The sequence below is a fragment of the Poeciliopsis prolifica genome, unplaced genomic scaffold, assembly GCF_027474105.1.
Source record: "Poeciliopsis prolifica strain line A6 unplaced genomic scaffold, Auburn_PproV2 SCAFFOLD038, whole genome shotgun sequence".
NCBI classification, from domain to species: Eukaryota; Metazoa; Chordata; class Actinopteri; order Cyprinodontiformes; family Poeciliidae; genus Poeciliopsis; species Poeciliopsis prolifica.
Window position 1 is genome coordinate 2,297,266 of NW_026562413.1, and position 13,322 is coordinate 2,310,587.

Genomic DNA, 13,322 nt, shown 5'->3' on the forward strand with positions numbered 1-13,322 from the left:
CGTTCTCACATGTCGCCATTAACATTTATGACTCGCTGAAGATGGTCATGAATGTTTCAGCGCCTAGAAACACAGAAGCTCCTCCTCACCTGACCTCACACACCCCAGTTGATTACATAACAAGCCTGCACACTTCACTCATATCCATACACAGGAAAAACACTTTGTTCATTTTTAAAGGGGACCTATTATGCAAAACTCACATTTTGCATATTTTTGGTACTTCCATTCGGGAATCTACTGCTTCAGACCAAGTACTTGAAAACCCACCAAACTGGGTTTGGGAGACAAGTTGATGTTTTTTGGCGTCTGGAATATAAGCTGTTTCTAAAACTTTCCAAATGCAACGTCACAAATCATCAGGCACTACCTGTTATCTAGCAACCCAAGCTGAGCTCCAGACCATTTGGTCAGCTAGTTTTACTAATCTATGTGCTATGTGTACAATGGCTCCTGGAAAACACAGGTGTTTTGTTGTTGGTTTACCATCCAGTCATGAATTTGATCCATTCTTGTCTTTTGTGCGGGAGGCTCCACTTCTGCTTTTCAAAAATGTGTGGTTGTATAGTTGCGCATCTATGAGTGTAAATGTTGAGTTTGGGGTGTAGCAGCAACTTCTTTAGATTTAAAATAACAAGAACTGAGCAGACTAACATCCCATTATTGAAGAATGATTTTGTGCAAAAAGCATAATGAACATGTTTTGAGTAGTCAATAGACTTATCCCAAACTCTTAAAGGAGGTAAAATAGGTAATCTTCATTCCTCTTTAAATTAGAGAATGACAAACAAGCACCCAGAGACTCAATGCTGAGATCTTATCCAATCTCCAAATATGACAACAAGCATTAAGCGGTTAAGCTGTGAATAATAAGATGATCCAAGCAGGATGGAGATGCAACAAGCATGCCAATGATGAGCCTTTTATTGTCACGTTTACCAAGCTGGGGCAAGCTTAAGGGGCATGTGGAGACTTTCATATAATTTCCAGAGCTTTGAATATCTCTGAAGATATCCAGTCCATCTGCCTTCATCAGAGAATCAGCCGACACACCCAGGAGAAGCTGTAGGGATTCACAGTTCAGCTGGGAGAAACTTCACAAATCTGGTTTTTATTGAGGAGTTGCAACATGGAAGATAAATAGTTGTAGGTAAATACAGCAGTCTGTTGCGATAAGTCTTCACGTTTGTTTTTCTCCTGCAAACTTCTTTGACCCAGATTTCATTCCAATAAGTCTCTTGTGATGATTGTTTTTTTCCCCCCATAAGAAGTGTTGAATTGAAATGAGTGGGCAACTGTTGGCATGTTTTTACAAGATCCAGTGATTTAAAAGAAAACAAACACCAGAAATTAAAGTAAAGTCCGAGTTTGAAGATGGGTGTAGTCGAAAAACAAATGACTTCCCAACATGTTTACAAGTCGCTGCCAATACGGCGGCAAGTGGGTAGTTTAAGTGGTAGCTTCGAAACCAGAGAGTTGGGACTCTCTTTCCTTTAATTAGTTGGAAAAGTACATCACATTTATCTGGAAGGGAAAAAAAGTTTTTTTTGTGTTTTGCAGAAAATGGTTATTAATTTTAACTATCTATAATAAAAGCAAAACAACTGTTCTAGTTTATTTGAGTTTTTTATGTATTTACTTTGTTCATTTTTCAATTCTAATGATGTTTTATACCATTTTAATATTTATGTGCCTATATTCATATCTAATAATGTATTTTTTCTAAAATTCTGAATAAATTATATAGAATTTTAATATAATTTTATCTTAATTTACATATTTTTAAATGTTATTTTTTGGGGTTTAATTTTTGCACAATATATGTCATCCATTGTATCCTTTTATTTAAAAAAACATTTTATTGCATAAAATAGTTTAAGTTTGATGAAAATTTAAAAAGAAGGACAGAAGCAAAAGACTTAGGTGTCAGTAAATTAAAGTCAACTATAAAAAAAGAGGTGGAGATGAGAGGAGTAGGACTATGACAGATGGTACGTGAAGGAGGAGTTTGTGAAGTTCAAGGAGAGGGACAAATTCAGAGCATCGTCTCCTGTGTTTCTTAGATCAGCGCCTCTACACACAGGTCTATTTTAGTGAGTGTTTATTCTTGTGCCAGAGCAGATTACCTGTCACACAAACATGACATTCAGGCAAGCTCAGACTCGCTCACTGCATGTACCGTCTCAGTTTCCACACAACTTCTCTTCTTTAGCTCATTATCTGTCAGGTTTATACACTCAAGAGGTGATTATATGGACTTAAGTTATTAAGAATAATGATTCCGGGTCTTAAACTTTAGTTTTTTGCACATTTTTGGGCGAAATTTAAGTATGTTGTACAAGAGATTACTAAAGTCAGAGGCGGTCAACATTACAGGCATTGAAAAAAAATTATAAACCCAGCCAAATTTAAGCTGCAATATGCTTAATTCATACGATCTGAAACAAACAGGATAAAAAAAGTGCACTGGGCTATCACCCAGTATTTTAAATGTATCTACAAAAAAACAGCTACAGAAGTAATAGAAATATATTTTCTTGAAAACAGCTTTTTTTAAAACCAAGTTGTCCACACCTGCATTTTTCTGGGGGAAAATAGAAAAAGATGTTAAGTTAGTAAATTGCTAACATTTCCAACTTGTTTGGTTTCAATCCAACAACGAAACTCAATAGGAAAATTTGCTTTTTAAATGGGTGTAACCACCATTCCCCACTTTGCTAATTAACCCATAAATCCATTTTCTTTTAAGTGTTGCACAATTTAAGAGAAAATAAAAAGGCTTTAAAGTGGTATAAGAGTTACTGCCAAGGAGCACTGCTGCCACAAAGAAAATAAAGAACTTTTAAAGTAAAATTAAACTGGTTTAAAAGGTTTGTGCAGCAATATGAGCGGCTGACATAACTGATTTGACATGTTACAATAATACACTAAGTGCTAATGGTCTAAAAGACTGCGGAAATAACATCCTGATTTATTTTTAAACAAATGCCATGCTTATTATTCAGCATATGTTAAAATATGAGTCTTTACCTCTTTTTAAGAATCACCAAATATTAAATTATCCCTGATTAATTTTTTTCTGATTGATTTAGTTTGAGTACCACAGCTAAAAAAAAAAACAAAATACAGTACAGGCTCTACTTGCATACATTTACAGTGGAAAATGTAAAGTTGTTTCTGACAACTCAATCTGCTAAAGAGGCGTGTTGGATTGATTTAAAATGCAACCAAGCAAGACAGGAAGCAGAAAAACACTTAGAGAAATCAATCCATCCAGAAAAACAATTTAATTAGAAAAGATTTTTTTCTAAACACAAGTTACTGCTTAGCAAAACACACACATATTTTATTCATTTGAACATTTTTGAAAAGTTCAGTAACTGAATTCACCAAGTGAAATATGTTCTGAGGATCAAGGAACACAGCAGACATGCTAGGTATAAAGCTAAGGAGAGCTTCAAAGCAAGGTTAAGGAAAGGCTATGGCACGATTGCAAACCTAAACCGATCCATTATCCCTGGAGAGCATTAATCACAGAAGCAGGCAAGCATGGGAGTGGCAGTATGATGCCGCGGAGGTGCCTTTCTGCAGCAGGGACAGAAGAGCTGGTGAGAGCTGATGGGATCGTTGATGAAGACAAACACAGAAAACCCTGGAGGAAAACCACACTGTTTCCCTAAACAGTGAAAGTACCGAACAAGACCTGCAGCTGTGACTACAATGATTCTATAAACTTTTGTCAGAGTAGAAAAAAGTTTTTGAAAAAAGAAAAATCATGCGGCATTTACCTCTACTTCATTATGCATAAAAATTGTGGTAAAATATCTTCACATTTTTGGTTGCAGCATGACAGAAAGTGGAAAATATCACAGGGTTTGAACACAATGCCTGGTTATCTGCACCATCAACTTTGTGTATCTGTATCAGTGAAATGTTTTTCTAGGAACTCTGCCGCCCGACTCTTTCAAACCCGCCTCTATTTGTAGGTGACATGAATTTTATTGTGGAGGCACGTGAGCGCACCACAAACAGCACAGCCCTGATCCAAATGGAGCAGCATATAGATTACAGGGCAGAAAGCCTCGGCATCAGGTTCACATGTCACTACAACAATGTTTATGAAGCTCTGTTTGTTAAAAGTATTGCTTTCGAGTATGAAGCACAGATGGCAGGGATAAGAGAATGAGAGAGATGGACGTTGGAAGAGTTAAACAACAGACGGGATGTGTTGCAGAAAGTGCTGAACTGCTGCAGTGCAGAACTGCACAAGAAGGCAGGGAGGGGGCACATGTGCATCAACGTGCAGCAGCATCAATGACAAATCGTCCCCTAATAACGCAGGGCTAGAGTCGCTACTCCAGCTTTTATGAATATGATGTAATGTGGACACACAGAAACAATAAAAACGTTTTTGTCGTCACATGAACAACCTCACAAACTGGTGAGCAGAGCCAAACTGCAGTCAAAGTCCAATTTTCAGTCAAGTTGAAGGCTCAGTCTTCTACAAAATAAGCAGAACTGATCCAAAATTTGTCAAACTTTGCATTAAGACTCATTAAATTGTAAAATGAAGCAGCTACTGCATTTCTTTGTTTGGCTCACAGTAGTTTAGCCAAGAAACAACACGTGGTTTAACTTTGTTGTTTGTTTTGATCCCAGCATGTACAAAAAATAAATAAATAGCAATGGCTACCGAGGAAATCAGCCAGAGATTCGCATGGGATGATGACTTTCAGCAAATATGCCAACTTACAAAAAAAGTTATAACATGAGTCATTACCTAATTTCAGTTTATTCAAACAAGAAAATATTAAACAGCCTTATCTTGTGCACTTCCTAACTCATAAAAGCTACTTGACACTTTAAAATATACAGGAAATTTAGCCCAACGTGAGCAGAAAATGACAGGAGCAGTCATTCTACTGAATATTTTCAGCCCTGCTAGTTATTGAGCAGGCTAGTTATCACCCTGGTTGGCCTACATACCTCCTGTAATCAGTCCACAACCAGATTAGTTAGCACCACACAGACAGCATGCTAACCCACATTCATTTTGTTATGCATGTGGCAACTTCTCTCCAACATTTCCATGAGCTCCTCCAGGTTTCAGATGACGGTCAGGATGTGTTTACAGTAGAACATGCTGATGAGTGTTTGAAACAGCAAACACATTATATTCTGATGTTTATTTATTTCTTATGCCACCATCAGTTGGCTGCAGACAGTTTGAGGTCAAACAGCCTCATTCACAAACTGTTATTTTAATCTAGGGGGCCTGTTTATCCATCCAGACTCTAAATGTCAACTCGGCGTCGAGTATCCCATGAATTTAGTGCCGTTTTTATCTAATCCACTGACCCAAAAACCTTTGCTTCACAAGCTGAATGCGAACAGCTGACCCCCACCTTTGTGTGAAAGTCGGCGCAACTCCAGCAGGTCTGGATGTTTTAAAGAGCGGGGGGTCAGATGAGCCTTGGCCTACTTCTGTTCCTCCTCCAGTGTCAGCCTCATGTTGTAAATGAGCGCGTCAAACATCAGCCGTGCCCCTTTCTGACTTCTAGACCTCTCACCCTGCCTTGCATGACGACAAGCTCCACCTGCATCCTGCCTTTCTGACCCAGGGGGTGAAGGTGGGGGCTGCTTGTGTGTGTGTGGATGCCCTCCCCCTCCAGACCTGAAAGCCTCCAGGGAGTCAAACAGGACATTAAATTAAACAACAGATCTACTCTCTACCTTTTGCCGTTTCATTTTTTTGAGATGCAGCTACTGTTTGCCACACTCCCCTGCTACATCTTTAAAAAAAAAAACATGCCTCTGAGTCACTGGAAGAAAAAAAAAAAAAGACACTCCTCTGCTCCACCCAAGAGCCTGCAGGCTGACAGGAGATAAGCACAACAGGTTTTCTTCTCATGATCGACATTATTTCACACCAGCTACTTTTGACATAGAGAAAAGCAGAACAGTAACCACATGCAGGCAGAGACCTGCTCTGAGTGGCGCTAAACCTAAAGTGGCAAGTTTTAGACCCTGCCCACTCATGTGGTGGAATATTCCACTGAACAGCTCACAGATCTGCAGTCTTACTCATTCCTGCAGGCTTGCTTGATGTTGACAAAAAAAGAAAAACCAACAGGGTAAAAACTCACTGACCTGCACACATTTCCTCAGATGAACAGCAAGCTGACAACACAACACAAGCTAGTTAGCCAAGAAATGTTATTTTAATAGTACAGACATATATAAACAGTAAGGGATTGATGTTGTTGTTGCTTTTTATTATTTGTTTTTCTTTTGGTTCATTTCTCTGAACAGCAGCCAAGAATAAAATATTTTCATTCCTTGTCTGTATAATTACCTGATCAACAGGTTTGAAAATATGCTCTGTGCCAACCGTGAGACAAACAGCATGCTAAAAATAAATTAATATTTTATTACATTATATGTTTATATTTTCTATTATCTCACTGACTAATTTATTTTAGTCTGATTTAATGTCAGACTAAAATAAATATCAACATTTCACATAATCTAAAACATTAAAAACATCAATTTCATTTATTTTTTTAAATAATTGCCTTATGCACAAAGAAGCGTCATTTTCAAAGTGTTGCCTTTAAATACAACCACAGCTGTGTCCCAATTTAATTAAAATATTGTAAATCAATCAGATGTTTTTGGCCTTTGAGCATTTCTAAATTGCTTAAATTTAAATTGAAGGAAATGTTTTTTTTAAAATTCCTGACATGAAACAGGAGAAGTTTAGTCTGATTTAATGTCAGGCAGTAAGAAAACAATGTTATTGTTCTTTTTATACAGTTCATGACAACATCTGGTTTAGCTCTACATCTAATCAGAAATAACATATTTAGTAAGTCATTTCAGCTCGTTTCAGCACTCAATAATAAATACATTTTATTGTAAAATTCCACAGAAAGAGCTATGAAGTTGTATCTCATCACTTCGCAGTTTGAGAAAGTATAAGAAAGAATGTTCTGTTAAAGGAAACTCCTGAGAGAAGACCGAGTGAGAGAGTGGCTATCACTCCGAGTGTCTCATTACAGTGTTAATGACATTACTGGCACTCGGCCAGGTATCTTCTCTCCCCATTTTTTGTTTTTTTTCCCCCAAGACAACAGAGCAGTCCTCTCCGTCTCTCTCTCCCTTTCACAGAGAGCAGGGACATTCAGACGGTGTCGTCTGTAGAAACTCTGTTCACATGCAGAACGCAAACAATCAGCGCACTGTTTGGTTTTCAAGTGAAAACTCTCATATTCTCAAAATTGGAAACGTGCTCTCCTTGTTTTTGCAACTGTGAACGATCCAATTCAAACGTGTTATTTCACAAATATGAAGGTATGAAAACATTCTAGATGCGGCCATTTTTAGGTTATAGATATTTGTGTCAAAAACGTGCAAAACATCCACGATCACAAAGGTAAGAACAAGTTGAACAGCTTTATCAAGAAAACAACCGACTTGAACATGTGGTGGGAAAATTTCTCTATATCTCACACAACATATGGCAACTGTTGAAAAGGTAAACTTTAACAGCAAACACTGGGGAGATAAGTGTAAGTGGAGGGTGTGGTGTGTGTACTTCACCCTAAAATGAGCCAAGACGCATCACACTAACACACACACGCGCACACACACACACACACACACACACACACACACACACACACACACACACACACACACACACACACACACACACACACACACACACACACACACACACACGCACGCTGCCAGACATCTCTGGCATCCAGACAGGCTTCTTTGTAGCCATTTCATCAGAAAGTGGGCTTCACTTAGTAATTGGATGAATATCTTTTGAGGACGAGTCACTAAAAATTATACTGGAAACGACCCAACGGGACGGAGACAAAACGACTTTGAAGAAAGTTTGAGGAGAGAAACTTTAGATTTGATAATAAACGCAGAGACAGCAATACATTTATATTTGGCTGCAGAGCCAAACAAAGAGCAGTCAGGACAAATTTGCATAAACTTTTTATCTTGTTTGTCCCCACTTTGCCTTTGGCATGGGAGGAAAATGGACAAATAATAAAAGTATCTTTGACTTTTGTCATTTCTGCTGCCCTTTAATTGTTCGGTTTTGTCATTCTACAGGTTGTGTTTTCACCAATTCTGGAAAAACAAATATAAACTATTTGGAAGTCTGACACGTCATACAATGGCATTGTTTAATTCTCTCTGCAAACAAGGGCTTCAGCTTCTAGATGCAAATGCCAGGCAAATCCAACCATATTGAGACCTGTCAACACTAATGTCTAAAACAAACAAACAAAACAAGAAAACAATAACTTCTCAAAGAAATGCATGTAAAGTTTACAATGACTCAGCATAATGGGAACACCATGATCACGTGGTGTCCGGTGTTTTTAATCAAAACTTTGGGGTTCACATCTTACCTTTTGTCTAATATTTCAAAATTCTGCACATTTGACTGTTTTTATTTGTTGTTTGCTGAGGTTATGGGAGCAGAAGGTTTTGGGCCTTAGTGGTAAATATAAATACACTTTGATTTTATAAATGACAGAACAACATCTGTGCTTTAAGTGCAACACGTTCCGCACCTTTACATACTGTATGCCTCCATTTACGTGCATTAAAAGACTTTAATCAAAAGAGAGAACTTTAAATCCTATTCAAAGTATCAAACAACAAGACGACCCAATCTCCTCAAGAACTCTGAAATCATAAGATCAAAACTGCTGAGATAACTGAACTGATTCAACAACAATTATTAAAGATGAAAAACTAAACTGTGTCACTTTGACAGCAGAAATGTAGCAGGAATATGACTGTGAGTCATGAGGTTAAAAGACCTGGAACAAAACAAAGCATTAGAAAAAGCTGTTAGATGCTTGATGATTGAGAACAGAAGATAAAGCAGGAAAAGAGTCATGAAGAGCTCAAGAAAAGACAGAAAATTAAGTCAAAATGCAGAGAGAAGGGGAAGTTAAGCAAGCGAAACATCTCCATAACTAGTGTGTGTGCAGCAGATCTAGTGAGATGAGGAGGTTACTGACGGCCCTGCTGTAAGTGAGAAAAAAACAACCACTGGCTCATAATGTGACAACTCATTTCTCCTCCTCCTGTTTCTTCAGATCTGAGCTCCAGAACCACACAGGAGAGGGGATGAGAGTTATGTACACAAAGGATCAGAGCTACGGATTAAAAACAAAACACAGAACAAAAGTGATCCAGTGTCCGAGTGCGATGGACAAAGAAAGACAAAATAAAAACTGAAAAATGGCTTGGAAAAAAAGGAAGCGACAATTAAAAACTCAATTTACATCTGAATGGGGGTCATATGAAACAACCACCTTTGATTTTAATCACAGACTTCCTGCATTATTTCACTTGGTTAGCAAGAAATTATTGGTGAAAAAAAAAAAAAAACTACACTATATGGCATTACCAGTCTGGAGTTCTTTTATGAGATAATAGAAAAGAGTCCGATGTTTACTCCAGCTCTGCCCCTAAACCAGCTGTTGAAACACATTGGTAGCAAAAACACAGGAGCAACACCCATCGCTTTCATTTACGCAGAGCCGTTTTAAAACTACAGCCGGCAAGCCACATCTGTAAAACAGCTGATTGTAGGCTGGGCACCAGAGCAGACGACCCAATAAAACAAAATCTTGTTAAACTACTGTAACTCTAATGCTTTTTGTGGAGTCCCGTTTTAAAATTCAGAGGAGGTCTAGTTATTTCCAAATAGCTTTGAATGCACCATTATCTTCCTGAACCTTAAGACTGTTGGTTGTCTAAGTCAGTGATTTTTACTCAAGGTCATATTGTGAGAATGTCAGGCCCAAGCAAATCAGGGCAACATTGGGTCAATGCAATGGTAGCTCATCTTAAAGAGCATTTTGGTTTTTGTGGGAGGGGAAAAAACAACAATTTTATCTACTTTTTAAAATATTTGTGGTGATATTTTGACATTTGCACTCAGTAAGACATTAAACAAAAGCTATTTCAAAGTCAAAAACCAATTATTTATAATTAAATAATTTATTTATTTTATGTATTTAAAAATGAATTTAGAACTTCTCAAAAGCAATGTTTATTATTTTTCTCCTTTTTCATTGTCTGCATAACTTTAGATTTAATGCAGTCGAGTTGAAACCACAACATGAAGAATGAAAGCACAGATAATGCTGCGCGTGAAACATTACCACATGAAAGTTCTTTACCAGATAAAAATTTTCCCATTACACCACATGTCAGATTTTTAGGAACCCGTCAGCTGACTAAGCTTTCAGCAAGACCCAAACCTTTTCACGTGAAGCAGAAACAGTTCTAGGGTGTGGGCGAGTGCAATGAACCCCGACTGCAGTGTTCAGACAGTTCAGTATGAATAATATATTTTGAACTGGTCTTTGTAAACTTAAAAATACACCACAAAGCCTTGTGTTTCTCTTCTGAAATATGTGGGTTTGTCTGTTGAGTGACTCTGAAATAACATGTAAATTAGGGATTCATAAGTCTGGCTAATATGGCATGAGATGAAAAGAAGCCAACTAATCTATAAGTGTGGTGTTATTTATGCAAACATACCCTGGTCCTGCATCTTCACTGTCAAATATTGATTTGTCTGACTTATAAAGGTCAGTGTGTGTGTCTGCATTACATTCACACGTATTGTGCGCTCATGTGACATTCTCAACTTGTGACTTTATGCGTCTGCGTGCATCTTATGAGTTGGTAATAACCTGATGCTGACACAGCAGCCGTCAACAGTCAGCAAAGAATTCATCAAGAGGAAGTCGACTGCTTTCACTTCAGCATAAGCCGGCCGCTCGCCAACACACACGCAGCAAAACCTAAACTGCAAGGCAAACGAAACGAAGAGCCTGACAGATTTGGAAGGAAGAAATTTCCTCAGATGTGTCATGTTTTTTGTTTTTTCTGCAAAACCAGTCAGGTGACTCCAAAACCAATGTCATGACCCAACACAAGGAAGCACTTCTGCACCGTTGTTCTGGTTTACAAAACTGACTTGTAATCCGACATTGAATAGCAGAAGGAGATCCTTTTATGAGTCAGGTGTGTGTTAATCATCCAGAAGAGACTCACCAAAAGGCATCGAAAGCTTCATAAATGTCCCCGAGACGTTGTTCCTTTGGTCCTGGCTGTGGATGTAAAGCCGTGCCGTCGATCCTGCACCAAGAACAAAAACAGACACCGAAGAGGTGAGACTTAACATATCAGCACACAGTGTGTGCAGAGCAGCACTATTTCAGCTTTTACTGCACATTAAATCAATACATCAGCAAACACAACACACACACACACTCTCCCTGTGGGAAAAACTCACGCAAAAGAAATTATTTGTGTTTTGCATCTCCTGTTCCTCGCTGCAGGATTTGGATTCAGATTCATATGCATGAGGCACCTTGCAAAACACTTTGCTGCACAAACGTTCGAAGCATCTTAAGTCGTCATTTTAGGCAAAACAACAGAAAGTTGAGCATAAATGTTACTAGGAAGAGAAAATGAAACCTGGATGGGTCTGAAGCATCTTTCAAAATAAACTTCGGAAAAGCGTGCCATGCTTTTGTATTCAAGGGGAGAATAAGAGGCTATGTATGACATGGTTCCCTATGGTAAAACACGGTGTTGGCAGCATCATGCTGTAGGGACAAGCTGTTCAGAGTGGATCTGAACAGCTCTCACACACACAGGGTGATCCTGGGAGAAAACTTGTTGGAAAACAGTTAGAGTGGAGAGTCGCTTTCCAACAGCACAACAACCCCAAACGCACAACCAGATATGATGGAACAATTTAAATTAAAGCATATCTGAGTGTCACACTGGCTCGGTTAAAGTCCAGAACTAAATCCAACTTAGAATATGTAATTAGACTTGGATATTGGTGTTTTACAGAGACTCTCAATTCAACTTGTTTTGTGAATACAAATGGCTGTCTAGATTAAAGACATTGGTAGAGATGGACACTGAAATATTCCCAGATGAAAACACATATATTATGTTTCTTCAGCTTGACAACAATGCGTTTGGTGCATCACATTAAATAATACATTAAGGTTAGTGTTTGGAAAGAGACAAATAAAACAGACAGAAATACTTTTGCAGGGCACAGTTTGCATATTTGTTTGGAATACATCTAAAAGAAAGTCAACACAAAGGAGGGAGCAGCATGTTCTTATAATAAAAGGTTGGAGTTTCCTCTTATGGCCAGAAGGGACTGAAAGTGATTCTTATTAAAGATTGCAGCCTGAGCCAAATCTAATATCTGAAGGACAGAGGTTCAGCGAAAGTGTCCAAAAAGTGTTAGTCTCCTCAGATCTTGAGAGATAAAATTACATCTGGTCATGAGGGAAATCACACCTTTAAAGCAAATATAGACACGAGTCTTAATCTTCACACTGCCTCTGGTGTGTTCAGCCGCTTCTTCCTGCTTAGTGACGCAAGAAGCTGCAGAGAAATGAACGAAACATTTGCGCAAACTGGAACAACAATCACTGCTCATCTCAAATTCTGATAATGCACATTTCCTCCTGGGCGCAGGAGAAATGCGTGCAACCTGATAGGTCCTGTAAAGTCACGTAAATGCCTCTCTTCTTCTTCCTCCTCCTTTCCAGCAGCAACCTGAGATGCTGAGTATCCTGGCTCCCAGAGCCAAGCAGCAGCAGCTGCTGCTGGCGGTGGAGGGGACGGCAAAATCCGTCCCCCCACCACAGCTGCTGCTGCTGTTGTTGTTGTTGCTGTTTTGAACCGGACACTGCGCTCACCTCGCCGGGTCGTTGACAGCCGGTTGGCTCGGGGTTCGTGTCGGACAGTCGCTGCTCCGGCTCTGCGGCAGAAGGTTGTCGCTTCCCAGGCTTGTCCGCTGCTCCTGCGACTGAAGCCAGGGCTTTAAATGCGCCTTTAAAGGAATATCTGTCGGAAGACGAGACGCAGCGCCTGGCTTCCGTCGACGACACGGCTTGTTTTGCATACGGGGGGCGGGGCCTCGTCCAGTGACGTCACCTCGACGTGTCGCGTTGTCAGAATGAGTGGCAGTATATTTATTTATTTGATGCACGATTATAAATAACATGAAATATGAACCATTTGTAAATATGATCTGAAATAATGACATTGTTTAAAATGTCCATAATAAACATTTCAATGAACACAAAACGAAAGAAAGAAAAACAGAAAGAAGTGACAAAAATAAATAAAACTAAAAAATACAAAAGATATATTTTAAACTGATTTGACATTTTCATTTTGTTTATAAATGAATCGCCAACAATCTCTGTAGAAATAAAGCACATAGA

At 38.7% G+C, this 13,322-nt stretch overlaps 1 protein-coding gene across 2 annotated transcripts in view; it reads right to left on the reverse strand.

Moving 5' to 3' along the window:
• LOC129374974 (solute carrier family 45 member 4) overlaps window positions 1–13,004 on the reverse strand; it is a 44,640-nt gene extending 31,636 nt beyond the window's left edge. Inside the window, exons 1-3 of one of the 2 annotated variants that reach the window (XM_055053703.1) lie at window positions 12,792–13,004; window positions 11,113–11,196; window positions 10,749–10,864 (exon numbers count right to left, since the gene is read on the reverse strand). The gene's annotated coding sequence lies outside the window, so the exon portion shown is untranslated. The remainder of the gene's footprint in view (window positions 1–10,748; window positions 10,865–11,112; window positions 11,197–12,791) is intronic. The other variant, XM_055053702.1, reaches the window with a different exon arrangement.
• Window positions 13,005–13,322: the final 318 nt, after the last annotated feature.